Source organism: Hemitrygon akajei, chromosome 11, assembly GCF_048418815.1.
Source record: "Hemitrygon akajei chromosome 11, sHemAka1.3, whole genome shotgun sequence".
NCBI classification, from domain to species: Eukaryota; Metazoa; Chordata; class Chondrichthyes; order Myliobatiformes; family Dasyatidae; genus Hemitrygon; species Hemitrygon akajei.
This window is the reverse complement of record NC_133134.1, coordinates 25,023,784-25,038,796: the sequence shown is the minus strand read 5'-3', so window position 1 is coordinate 25,038,796 and position 15,013 is coordinate 25,023,784.

Sequence of the window (15,013 nt, the reverse complement as noted above, 5' to 3'; positions counted from 1 at the left end):
TACTTAAAGGGTTGACGGTGGATATGCAATGGCAAGCATTTAAAGGTCGCATGGATGAACTACAACAATTGTTCATCCCAGTTTGGCAAAAGAATAAACCAGGGAAGGTAGTGCACCCGTGGCTGACAAGGGAAATTAGGGATAGTATCAAGTCCAAAGAAGAAACATAAATTAGCAAAAAAAAGCGGCACACCTGAGGACTGGGAGAAATTCAGAAACCAGCAGAGGAGGACAAAGGGCTTAATTAGGAAAGGGAAAAAAGATTATGAGAGAAAGCTGGCAGGGAACATTAAAACTGACTGTAAAAGCTTTTATAGATAGGTGAAAAGAAAAAGATTGGTCAAGACAAATGTAGGTCCCTTACAGTCAGAAACAGGTGAATTGATGATAGGGAACAAGGACATGACAGACCAATTGAATAACTACTTTGGTTCTGTCTTCACTAAGGAGTACATAAATAATCTTCCGGAAATAGTAGGGGACCGAGGGTCTAGTGAGATGGAGGAACTGAGGGAAATACATGTTAGTAGGGAAGTGGTGTTAGGTAAATTGAAGGGATTAAAGGCAGATAAATCCCCAGGGCCAGATGGTCTGCATCCCAGAGTGCTTAAGAAAGTAGCCCAAGAAATAGTGGCTGCATTAGTGATAATTTTTCAAAGCCCCTTAGATTCTGGATTAGTTCCTGAGGATTGGAGGGTGGCTAATGTAACCCCACTTATTGAAAAAGGAGGGAGAGAGAAACCGGGGAATTATAGACTGGTTAGCCTGACATCGGTGCTGGGGAAAATGCTGGAGTCGGTTATCAAAGATGTGATAACAGCACATTTGGAAAGAGGTGAAATCATCAGACAAAGTCAGCATGGATTTGTGAAAGGAAAATCATGTATGACGAATCTTATAGAATTTTTTGAAGCTGTAACTAGTAGAGTGGATAGGGGAGAGCCAGTGGACGTGGTATATTTAGATTTTCAAAAGGCTTTTGACAAGGTCCCACACAGGAGATTAGTGTGCAAACTTAAAGCACACGGTATTGGGGGTATGGTATTGATGTGGATAGAGAATTGGTTGGCAGACAGGAAGCAAAGAGTGGGAGTAAACGGGAATGGCAGGCAGTGACTAGTGGGGTACCACAAGGCTCAGTGCTGGGACCCCAGTTGTTTACAATATATATTAATGATTTAGACGAGGGAATTAAATGCAGCATCTCCAAGTTTGCGGATGACACGAAGCTAGGCGGTGGTGTTAGCTGTGAGGAGGATGCTAAGAGGATGCAGGGTGACTTGGATAGGTTAGGTGAATGGGCAAATTCATGGCAGATGCAATTTAATGTGGATAAATGTGAGGTTATCCACTTTGGTTGCAGGAACAGGAAAACAGATTATTATCTGAACGGTGATGAATTAGGAAAAGGGGAGGTGCAACGAGACCTGGGTGTCATTGTACACCAGTCATTGAAGGTGGGCATACAGGTACAGCAGGCGGTGAAAAAGGCAAATGGTATGTTGGCATTCATAGCAAGAGGATTCGAGTACAGGAGCAGGGAGGTTCTACTGCAGCTGTACAAGGCCTTGGTGAGACCACAGCTGGAGTATTGTGTGCAGTTTTGGTCCCCTAATCTGAGGAAGGACATTCTTGCCATAGAGGGAGTACAAAGAAGGTTTGCAAGATTGATTCCTGGGATGGCAGGACTTTCATATGAAGAAAGACTGGATCGACTAGGTTTATACTCACTGGAATTTAGAAGATTGAGGGGGGATCTTATTGAAACGTATAAAATTCTAAAGTGATTGGACAGGCTAGATGCAGGAAGATTGTTTCCGATGTTGGGGAAGTCCAGAACGAGGGGTCACAGTTTAAGGATAAAGGGGACCGAGATGAGGAAAAACTTCTTCACACAGAGAGTGGTGAATCTGTGGAATTCTCTGCCACAGGAAACAGTTGAGGCCGGTTCATTGGCTACATTTAAGAGGAAGTTAGATATGGCCCTTGTGGCTAAAGGGATCAGGGGGTATGGAGAGAAAGCAGGTACTGGGTTCTGAGTTGGATGATCAGCCATGATCATACTGAATGGTGGTGCAGGCTCGAAGGGCCGAATGGCCTACTCCTGCACCTATTTTCTGTGTTTCTATCATCTTGCACCATGGTGTGTTTTGGCCACACTGTATGAAAAACAGAGATGAGCAACTCATAGTTTTGCATCGAGGTGTCTTTCCAAATAGGCAAAGAAGGCCTATTTTTCATCTGCGGGAAGGTCCATTAGTACTTAGGTGGTCTTCACAATGTTCATGGATCAAAAACCACTTCAGGGTACTTTTTATACCAACTAGTTACATCAGATGTCCGTAGCTATAATACAGAGATGGGGGATTAATGATGATTGCATGCAACTCCGTCCTGAGATACGTGTGTAATCAGAATCCTCAGAGTCAATTCTGAGAGGTGTTGAAGATGCATGGGTCACCCACCATATGGGCGAGATGGAAAATGTGACAGTGACAAATAGATACAGAGTGACAGAGAAGGGCGAGTTCAGCACCCGGAATGATGCAGTTCACTGGAGAGATGGAATTACTGTTTAAATGGTAAAAGGCTGCAGCATGCTACTGTGCAGAGGGATTTGGGAGTGCTTGTGCATGAATCACAAATGGTTGGTTTGCAGGTCCAGCAGGCTATCAAGAAGGCAAAAGGAATGTTGGCCTTCATTGCTGGGGGGATTGAATTTACGCAGGGAGATTACCCTGCAACTGTAAAAGGTGCTGGTCAGGACGTGCCTGGAGTACTGCGTGCGGTTCTAGTCTCCTTACTTGAGGAGAGATATACTGGCTTTGGAGGTAGTGTAGAGGCCGTTCACCAGGTTGATTCCAGAGATGAGGGGGTTAGACTATGAGGAGAGTTGAGTCACCTGGGACTGTACTCACTGGAATTCAGAAGAATGAGCTTCATTCATAATTTTCATGAAATTTTCATTTCATAATTTTCATATAAAATTATGAAAGGGATAGATAAGATAGAGGCAGGAATGTTGTTTCCACTGGTAGGTGAGACTAGAACTAGGGGACATAGCCTTGAGATTCAGGGGAGTAGATTTAGGACAGAGATGAGGAGGAACTGCTTTTCCCAAAGAGTGAGGAATCTGTGGAATTCTCTGCCCAATGAAGCAGAGCGGAGACTACCTCAAAGGTTGGATAGATTTTTGCACAGTAAGGGAACTACGGGTTATGGGGAAAAGGCAGGTAGGTGAAGTTGAATCAATGGCCAGCTCAGCCATGATCTTATTGAATGGTGGAGCAGGCTTGATGGGCGAGATGACCTACTCCTGCTCCTATTGCTGATGTACTCTGCCCTCAAAAGAAAGAGCAGCTATTCTGAAGAAAACTTTGGTGTATCTCTTATCAATTACATTGCCAGAAATTTTGTCTGGAATAGATGAGCAGTTGGAGAAGACTATGAAAGAATGTCAAAAATGTCAAGAGCATGTTAAGTTCTAACCAATAGCTCCTCTCCAACCATGGTCAAGGATATATGTAGAGTTTGTGGCTGATATTACTGGGAATTAAAAAGAAATGGTCATAGTAGATGCACAGTCCGAGTGAATAGAATCATGATCCAGCTCGAGCAATGGTTTCAAAGTTGAGCATGAGCTGTTCCGGCGACAGAGTTGTTTGTGACAGACAACTTCACTAGTGTTATTCTTCCTGAATCCCACAGCAGGGACAAAATGAAGCTTGTGCACATGATTCCACCTCACCTGACCTTAAACCATTTAGCCAGCATAGTTCAGACTGTGAAAGAGCAACTGAGAAAAGTACCAGGAGGTTAAATTGAAATAAAGGTTGTGTGCTTCCTTTTCCAAAACCAGATGTGTACACCTGTTCAGAAGACGTTTGCATTTGGTGGACAGAGCTAGAGAACCACACTAACATGTGTTTAAAATACACTACTGTGTATTTAAAGCTGGTAAAGGAGAAACATGATATGAGAACTCATGACAGTCGCTTTGAAATAAATGATTCTCTACTTGTATGAAATATGGGTATTGATATTGGAATTGGATCATTATTGTCCAGATCCAGTGAAAAGCTTATCTTGCATACTGTTCAACTTGAGCCTTGTGGTATATGGCCTTTTGTAGTTTCTACCCAATGGGAGAGTGGAGAAGACGCAATGTTCAGGCTGGGTTGGATCTTTGATAATGCTGGCTGCTTTACTGAAGCAGCAAAAAGTATAGACAGAGTCCACAGAGGGGAAGCTGGTTCCTGCATTGATACATATAATGATGAGATATATCATTCACTAGAGTGACTTTCGCCCATAAATGATTCAGCTGGTGGAAGCATATTGAAGTCTCATCAAGACCAGCTAAAACATCTGACCCTGCTATCATCAGCTCAACCAGATGAGCAGATGCTGGAGCCAGTCAATTCTTCACTCTTCACTTCCTTCGACACAGCAAAGAAGGACACTATTTAAGATGAAGTTTCACCGTGTATACTAATATTTCAGTACAGCCTCAGTTGCATTATATCAGAAAGCTGCCAAATAGGTTTAGTTTGTAAATCAGGAAGCACACATTATGAAGGATAGAATAATCACTGTACAGTGTTGATGACTGAAGGACATGATAGTTCACTCTGAATATATAATTGTCAGATTTATAGCTTTTATTGTTAACATGCTTTTTCACCTTTTTTTTGTATTAAATATGCTTGTGAAATTGAAGGAAAAAGAGACGTAACTTCAGAGTCTGGGACCCGTGTGCAGGAACTTAATTGCTCCATTGACATCCTATCTTAAAGGAGAGTGTTATGAGGGCGCTGGCAATGACTGATCTCAGGTGCAGAGGAACAACTAAGTCCCAAGTTGAGACATAACAGGAGTTTATTCATCAGAATTCCAACTGAACTTCAGTGGCTTTACCAAGTGATGAATAAGTGACATGTATCATTCTTGAAACACACAGCCAAGGGCCCTGCAATAAGCACTAATTGGGAGTCCACTTTAAGTAATCACAGTAGGTTGAAAACCCATGCCAGTCAAAATAAAAACAACACACACAAAATGCTGGTGGAACGCAGCAGGCCAGGCACTGTCGACGTTTCGGGCCGAGACCCAGCATCTGCAGATTTCCTCGTGTTTGCCAGTCAAAATAAACTTGACAAGATTAGACAGAAAGCACAAGGGCTTAAAGACCCTAGATAATCTAGACAACAGTTAACAACGCTTGGACAAGGTTGGGGGCTCATGACAGAGAGAGTGGAGAAGAATTTGGGGGGGGGTGGTGATAGTACTTCCAGAGCTTGACAAATGTAGACAGGGCTATCAAAATGGAGCAAATGGAATAGAAGCCACACAACAAGACCTCAGTGTTCTTTGTGTATGACAGATGACCGATTGATTTTAAGCTAACAAGTTTAAGAATATTGGAAAGCAATTACTAAAAATAAAATTATCTGAAATTCTTGATGCAGTGGTAAATATTATACTCAGTCACAAAGAGAAACTGAGACATTGTGCAACGTGGCTTTAACCCGCGCACACAGAACAAAAAAAACAAAATCTGATCAGATTTGTGCAAATGCAAACAATGCTCGGAGTTTCCAAGGAAACCAAAACGAATAATAAACACAGCTGACATGGGGCCATTATCGACGCATTCACTCACTCCTGAAGAAATAAGATTCTTGTTTTTAAAAGATACATCTTAGAGAATACCTCTAAGCTGCAAGAAACCAAAAACCATGTTGCCAAAAATTGAGCATACAGATCTGAATTCAGACTGCTTCCCAACCTGTAAAATATCTGCGCAATACAGTGATTTCTGCTCTTCTTATTCCACTCAGATGTCGGGCGTTATGATCAATAGCTAGATAGTTGCTCCCTCTGGCAAATTCATATGAAACATGTTGGTTTTAATGCAATTTAGGAAATTTGCCCAGCTGTACCTGAACTCAGTTTCCGTTGGGCCATTTTGCAGAATTAACCAACACCTGGTAGAATTTAAATTCTAAGCTAAAGTCTCAATAAAGGTTGGCCAAATAAAATAGGATGAAGAAGACCTGCTTTACTCAGAAGGCTGTATGCCATGTTGCTCTGGCTGTGTATATGAAAGGATGATGTCAGTGGAGTTTAGATGCTGTTATGCAAAATGAGGATAGACTGAGAGAGTAATTTAAAGGACATCAATAGAAATGAAACTGAAGAGCAGGACAATCTCAGGGATCTCTTTGACTTGCATTAGTTTCTTTTTCTTACACTCGAAAGCTATATTAGTCTGAAATGCCTTGATAGAACAAATTATTGGGGTCAGCCTTAAATAAGCTCTTCCTTTTAATTCTCAGACAGGGGAATAAATTTTTATAACTGGATCACTATTGTTCTGATACTGGGGAGGAGGAATAATTATTTTAGCAGTTGGAGCCTTACCTGGTTCAATGGTAGGTTATTTGCCCAGTCCGAGTAAGTATTATATTTAGCTATTTATCAACCTTAGCTGATTCAGAACCCTTCCCATTAAGATTTATTTTTAAATAATAGCATTGTCATTATAAAGCCTTTCCTATAATTTTCTTTATAATAGGTAATAATTAAGACTGCGAAAGAGCAGGCTTTGGGGCACAAATGGATTACAGTTGTAGAGGCTGGGTTATATTCAACTTTGCATAATTTATTTTGGTGTGTGGGAATTTCCACAGCATCAACGCATTATGCTTTAGCTCCAACAAATAATTATTGATTTGAGCTCCACTCTGTGACGTCTCACCGAAGTCGGATATGTCGGAAGTAAAAAGAAATTGTATGGCTTGTAAGAATTTTAAACAGATAGAGTAAGGTACAAGATGAGTATTCTGGCACATAGTGGACTATTTAAATATGTTTGAATTTATTCTTTAACCTTGTCTTTCAAACACCATATATCCCATGTGTAACTCAACCTGGAATCTGTAGATACAGAGTTGGGTAATGTAGATTCGTCACAATACAGGGAGGAACTAATAACATTTAGATGTACTTATTTATAGATTGGGAATGATCAAGGGGGCAGAATTGGAGAACCAGTTGCTCATGGAGTTACTGGACTTGGAAGTTAGGGAGAGGGAAGGGAAAACGAAGCTTCAGATTTTGAAAACATAGTACTGAGAAAATTTGCAAAGATGTTGCTAACCCTTGAGGATCCAAGTTATAGGGAAAGGTTGAATAGGTTAGGACTTTATTCTCTGGAGAAAAGGAAAATGACAAGAGATTTGATAAAGGTATACAAAATTATGAGGGGAATAAATAGGACTAATACAAGCAGGCTTTTTCTACTGAGGTTGGGTAAGATTAGAGTTAGAGGTCATGGGTTAAGAGTCAAAGATGAAATGTTTAAGGGAACAAGAGGACAAACTTCTTCATTCAGAGAGTGATGAGAGAATGGAACGAGTTGCTAGATGAAGTGGTAGATGTGGGTTTGATTGAAACATTTAGGACATGTTTCAATAAGTACATGAATTAGAGGAGTATAGAGGACTATGGTTCAGGTGCAGATTAATGGGACTAGGCAGAATAATATGGATTAGATGTGCCAAAGGGTCTGTTACTGTTCTGTAATGCTCTATGACTTTATGACTCCATTGTTAACCAAGCTCCAGCAAGCACAAGGGTGAAGGGTAAACAAAACATTGTGAACGAGGATATGACAGCAGAGTTTAGGACAGCATCTCTTATATAGAGGGTAGTATGAGGAAGGCTGGTAATGGGTTCCCAAGTGTAGATGGGTCCAGATGTAATAAAGGCTAGCAGGACAGTTTGGGCTGAATGGGCTGAGGCTGGGTGAGTGTAGAAAAAAGCTGTACCTTCAGAAACTCAATCCTCAATGTCTGGAATTCCTTACTTAGATATTCCCATCACTCAAAACCTCTTTACCCCTTTCAAGATGTGATGAGCAAGATATTTGTACAGTAGATTCTGGTTAACCGGGGCAGCTGTTTATTTGGGACAACTCTTAAAGAAAAAAAAACTGAGAAAACAGCCGGCATTCCCTTTGTTTATTTGGGACACTCTGCCACTTAATTGGGACAGGAGACTGCTGCTGAACAGTTTATATATAAGGTCAGTCATGTGCCCTTGTGTGGCCATTAGACACCATACGTAGAGTGAACAGTTTATTAATAATGTCAGTTACGTGTGTTTGTGTTCAAAAAGTAGAGATTTTTTTGTTGGTGAGCAATAAGCAGTAAGATAATTCAAAGCTGTTTTGCTCACCACGATTCAAGCATTCAGGCATTGAGATACCAGAAATGGCCAGGAGTGAAAATCAAACAATTTCCCGACTTCAATCAAAACTTGAAGGTATCAACAATCATCTTGGATGTTACAATGAAAAGGAAGATTTTGAGGATGCAATTGTCGAAAGCAGTCCATAATGAAGACAGTCCATTATCTGGACTGATCTTGTTCATTTGTGGTGGTTGTCCACTGTACCCAACGATGACAGGAAAACTTGAGCAGGGGAGATTTTAGCTGCAGAAGCCATTGTTTCACCCTCTTGACATTGGAAGTCCAGGTAAGAGTGATTGTCACAGTTGGGGTCCTCCTTGGTGGCAGTGGACGACTATGACTTTTTCACGTACTTTGTTCTCCATAGAGAGTTACAGAATCAGGTATCTGGCCATTGGATCTCACCATAGATCTCATCCACCCAGTCTGTCAGAATTGACTTAATTTACAATCAATCAAAAGAACTTGGCAGCGTAATTCAGATGAGGTCCTCCTTCAATAACTATTAGGGATTAATATTTTATAGTACTGTTAGAGGTATTGGTAGTGTTTTAATTTGTTCTATGTTTCATTTAAGTACATAAACTGTCACTCAGTTAAACTGGAGTTTGCCTTTTTTATACCTTTTTAACTATTTCCATGAAACTTCAGCTAACTGGGCAGCCACTTAATTGGGCCAAAATATACTGGTCACGATATGTCCCAATTAACCGGAAGTCACTGTATTTGGGACAATTTAAGTTTCTGTATTTCTGATTTTGCTTGGTTTGTTTTAGTGAAGAGCCTTGTGATCTTTCGTGGCATTAAGGGAGCTTTAAAAGTTGTTTTTGTAACAATTATGTATTTGTAATGACCACATTTTCTGGGTTGTTGGGGTAAAATCTGCAGGGCAAAGAGTGCTGACTGCAGTTCCTTGGGAGTAACAGGAATTCCCATGGGCATGTGGTTAGAAAGCAGCCTGGACAATTTCACTGAGATCAAAAGCCAACAGTGCTCCTCCATTGTCAGGGCAATTGAATACAGGGCATTCACCGCAACAGTTAAATTCTAACTTCTGGCTGTAGTATTTAAGGACATATTCAACCTCTTGTGTCTACAATCTTAGGTTTCTATCTACTTCCAGAAGACATCTGTTGTACTGGTGACCAAGAAGAGTATGGTGACCTGCCTCAGTGACCACCATCCAGTACCACATAAACTGTAATGATGTGCTTTGAGAAGCTGGCTATGATGCAAATCAAGTCTTGCCTCAGAGGGGAACTGGAACTCCTCCAATTTGCCTACTACCACAACAGGTCAACAGCAGATACAATCTCTCTGTGCTCTGGACTATCTGGACAATGGGAATTCATTCGTCAGGCCACTGATCATCAGCATTCAACACAATTATCCCATCCAACTTCATCACCAAACTTCAAGACCTGGGCCTCTGTATCCCCCTTGGCAACTGGATCCTCAACTTCCTCATCAGCAGACCTCAATCAGTGAGGATAGGCAACAATACCTTCTCACTGGCCGTCAACTCAGATGCACCTCAAGCTGCCATTTTACCTCCCTAATCTACTCCCTATGCACACATAACTCTGTGCTCAGCAGAGCTCCAATGCCATCTTCAATTTCACTGTTGACACTACTGTTGCTGGACAAATCACAAGGGGTGATGAGCAGGTTTACTGAAGCAAGACAGTTAGCCAGTTAAGTGGTGCTACAAAATCCTTTCACTCAACATCAGCAAAATTAAAGAGCTGATTGTGGGCTTCAGGAAGGGGAAGGATGGTGAACATCTGACAGTCTACATTGGGAACTTGTCCATAGAGAGAGTCAGTAGCATTAAATTACATATTGGACTCAACACCTAGGGGCAGTCATAAGGAAAACATGTTAGCACCTTTACATCCGTAGGAGGTTAAGGAGGTGTGGCATGTCTGTGGAAAGTATCCTGGCTGGTTGCATTATAGTCTAGTACAGCATATCGAATGCACAGGAGCATTAGAAGCTGCAAAGAGTAGTGGCCTCTGCCTTCTACCTCATGGCCATAACCTTCCCCAACGTTGGTATTATCTACTGGTGGTGCTGCCTCAAGTAGGCAACATACATCATCAAAAATCCCCACTATCCAGGTCATGCCATCTTTTCATAGCTACCATCAGGCAGGAGGTACAGAAACCCCAGGTCCCACACCACCAGATTCAACCATTCGGTTCTTGAACCGACTGACCAAACAATGAGTCACTATGGGTCAAATGCAGATTGACCACTTTGACCTCTTTGCATTAAAATGGATTTTGGGGTTATTTTGTTCTGATTGTGTTTTCTTGTAATTTTGTTTATGCTTAATTTACGATTTTCTTGCGAATGTTGCTTCTGCAATGCTATGTGCCTGTGATGTTATTCCAAGTAAGTTTTTCATTACACCTTTGAATACATGAATTTGTGCATATAACAATAAATTTGACTTTGACTTCTAAAATACATGAAAGATCTCTGGACACACAATGAAAACTTAGATGGAAGTCACTAGACTAAAGCATTGCCTCTGTTTCTGTCTCCAGTGATGCTGCCTGACCTGCTGGGTTTTCTATAATTCTGCTCCTCCCTTGGCCATTAATTGAATCTGCCTAGTGCAGAAGCCAAGAGGTGTCATCCACAAATGCTTTACTAAATTCCCAAGTTTCCTATTTTGCAATGAGAAAGATTTAACAATTAGCTTTATTTGTCACATGTGTATCAAAACAAATAGTGAAATGTATTACGTGTGTCAAATAAAATCAGTGAGGATTGTGCTGGCATATGGCTGCAAGAGTAGCTATGTTTCTGTTGTCAACATTTCTGGTGTCCAGAACATAGCACGTCCACAACTTAGCATGTCGACAACTTACAAACCCTAACCATATGTCTATACTATACTGTGGTAGCGTACCAAAAGTCTACTCTAACTTCCCATTGGGCTTGATCATGAGTCCTGGGCCCACCAACCTAACACTGATCATTTTAACTTCCTAGTGCAAGTATTCAGGGGCCCAGCAGAGAGAATAAAATATGAGTAACAATCCACTTCTAATATTCATGAGTTAGAAAGCAAAATCATTCAACATTACTGATAGAGGGAAGCAGTTCAATTGGTATCACATAATTCTATAATGATGCTGCAGCAACTCTTCAGAAAGTGCATTGGCCATGACATATAAACTTTTTATAAGTCTTTCAGTCCTTTGAACGAGCTCAGCCTTTCAGTAAAATCTTGACTGATTTGATTATAACTGTAACGCCATATTGTCACCTTCCCCAGTAAACTCTCAACCCCTTACTTACAAAGAATCTAACTAGGCCTGAAAAAATTCAAAAGAAAATTCTGAATCCACCATCTTTGATGAAGTGAGGTCACAGACACATAAACCTCTGAGTGAAAAAATAATTTCATCTCTGTCTCAAATGGACAGCCAGTTGTTTTTGAATAGCCACTCCTGTTTCTAAATTGTCCCACTCGAGGAAACTTTCTCTTCACATCTACCTTGTCACATCATAAACATGAGAGATTCTGCAGATGCTTGAAATCTTGAGCAACACACACAAAATGCTGGAGGAACTCAGCAAGTCAGGTGGCATCTATAGAGGGGAATAAACAGACGACATTTCGGGCTAGGAGGCTTCATGATTCAGCCTAACTTGTTGAGTTCCTCTAGCATTTTGTGTGTGTGGATATCATATATCTCTGTCAATTTGCCTTTCGCTCTTCTGAACAGACTCATCTTTTCCTCAAGAGATAACCCACGCATTCCCGTTATCTTCTCTGTACTCCTTTAAAAGCCACTAAACATATCTTTACCTCCCTGCCCTCCCCACCTTGTTTTCCGCAGGGATTGCTCCGTCCGTGATTCCCTTGTCTATTTGTCCTTCCCCACTAATTGTTTTCCGGCATTTATTCCTGAAAGCCGTCTAAGTGCTAGACCTACCTATACACCTCCTCCCTCACCTCCATCCAGATCCCCAGGCAGTCCATAAGACCATAAGATACAAGAGCAGAACTAGGCATTTGACCCATCTAGTCTGCTCCTCTATTTCATCATGGGCGATCCAGTTTTCCTCTCAGCCCCAACCTCCTGCCTTCTCCCTGTATCCCTTCATGCCCTGACCATTCAAGCATCTATCAACTTCTACCTTAAATATACATCGAGACTAGGTCTCCGCAGCTGCCTCTGGCAAGGAAACCCACAGATTCACCACTCTCTGGCTGAAGAATTTCCTCCTCATCTCCATTCTAAAAGGATGCCACTCTATTTTGAGGCTGTGGTTTTAGACTCTCCCACCATATGAATCATCCTCTCCACATCCATTCTATCAAGGCTTTTCGCCATTAGATAGGTTTCAATGAGGTCACCCCTCATTCTTCTGAATTCCAGTGAATACAGGCCCAGAGCCATCAAACACTCTTCATATGATAAGCCACTCAATCCTGGAATAATTTTCATGACCCTCCTTTGAACCTCCTCCAGTTTCAGCACATCCTTTCTAAGATAAGATTCCAAAACTGTTCTCAATACACCGTGAGGCCTCGCCAGTGTCTTATAAAGGCTCAATGTAACATCCTTGTGTTTATATTCTACTTCTCTTGAAAGGAATGCTAACGTTACATTTACCTTCCTCGCCACAGACTCAACCTGCAAATTAACCTTCTGGGAATCCTGCACAAGAACTCAAAAGTCCCTTTGTTTTTCTCTTCCTTTAGAAAATAACCAACCTTTTAATTTCTTTTGCCAAAGTTCATGACCATACATTTCCCAACACTGTATTCCATCCGCCAATTCTTTGCCCATTTTCCCAATCTGTCTAAGTCCTTCTGTAGCACCTGCAAACTTTGCAACAAAACCATCAATTCCATCATCCAAATCATTGATATATAACGTAAAAAGAATCGGTCTCAACAAACAACACTAGTCACCGGCAGCCAGCCAGAAAAGTTTCCCCTTTATTCCCATTCTTTGCCTCTACAACTTTATCCATGGTAGAATCTTTCCTGTAGCTTGTAAAGCAGCCTCATGTGAAGCACCTTGTCAAAGGCCTTCTGAAAATCGAAGTACATAACATCAACCAATCCTCCTTTGTCTATCCTGCTTGCTATTTCTTCGAAGAATTCCAACAAATTTATAGGCTAGATTTTCCCTTGAGGAAACCATGCTGACTATGGCCTATTTTATCAGGTACTTACAAGTACCCTGAAACCTCATCTTTAATAACCGACTCCAACATTTTCCCAACCACCGAGGTCAGACTAACTGGTCTATAGTTTCCTTTCTTCTGCCTCTCTCTCTTCCTGAAGAGTGGAATGACATTTGCAATTTTCCAGTCGTCCAAAACCATTCCAGAATCTAGTGATTCTTGAAAGATCATTACTTGTGCCTCCACAATCTCTTCAGCTACCTCTTTCAGAACTCTGGGGTGTACTCCATCTGGTCCAAGTAACATATCTACCGTTGGACCCTTCAGTTTCCCAAGAACCTTCTCTCTAGTAATGGTAACATCACACACTTCATGCTCACTAACACCAGAACTTCCGCCATACTGCTAGTGTCTTCCACCATGAAGCCTGATGCAAAAACTTACTCAGTTCATCTGCTATTTTATTGTCCTCCATTACTACCACTCCAGCATGGTTTTCCAGTGCTCCAGTATCCACTCTTTTATACTTTATGTACCTGAAGAATCCTTTGGTATCCTCTTTAATATTATTGGCTGGCTTACTTTTGTATTCCATCTTCACCTTCTTAATAACTTTTTTTAGTTGTCTTCTGTTGGTTTTTAAAAGCTTCCCAATCCTCTAATTTCCATTAATTTTCTGCTCTATTATATGCCCTCTCTTTGGCTTTAATGTTGGCTTTGAATTCTCTTGTTAGCCATGGTTGTGTTATCTTTCCTTTAGAATATTTCTTCTTCTTCTTCTTTGGGATGTATATATACTGTGACTTCTGAATTGCTTCCAGAAATTCCAGCCATGGTTGCTCTGCCATCATTCCTGCCAGTGTTCTTTTCAAATCAGCTCTGGCCAACTCCTCTCTCATGCTTCTCTAATCCCCTTTACTCCACTGTAATACTGATACATCTGACTTTAGCTTCTCCTTCTCAAATTTCAGGGTGAATTAAATCATATTATGATCATTTTCTCCCAAGAGTCCTTTTACATTAGCTGTCTAATCAATTCTGGTTCATTATACAACACCCAATCCAGAATAGCTGATCCTCCAGTGGGCTCAACCACGAGCTACTCTAAAAAGCCATCTCTTAGGCATTCTAAAAATTCTTCCTCCTGGAATCCTGAACTAACCTGATTTACCCAATCTATCTGCATGACGATTGCATCGTTGCCCTATTGTCATGCATTTTCTATCTCATGTTGTAATTTGTAGACCACATCCTTACTACTTTTGGGGGGAGTGGTCTATACACAATTCCCATCACAGTCTTTTTACCCCTGCAGTTCCTTAGCTCTATCCGCAATGATTCAACACCTTCTGACCCTATGTCACCTCTTCGTAATGATTTGATTTCATTTTTACCAAAAGAGCAATGCCGCCCCCTCTGCCTTCCCGTCTGTCCTTACGGTACAATGTGTATCCTTGGACATTAAGCTCCTAGTTATAATCTTTCAGCCATGATTCAGTGATACCTACAACATCATACCTACCAATATGTAACTGTGCTTATTCTGTATACTGCACGCATCCAATCCTGTATGGAGCCTCCAATGTGTTCTCCTCTACTT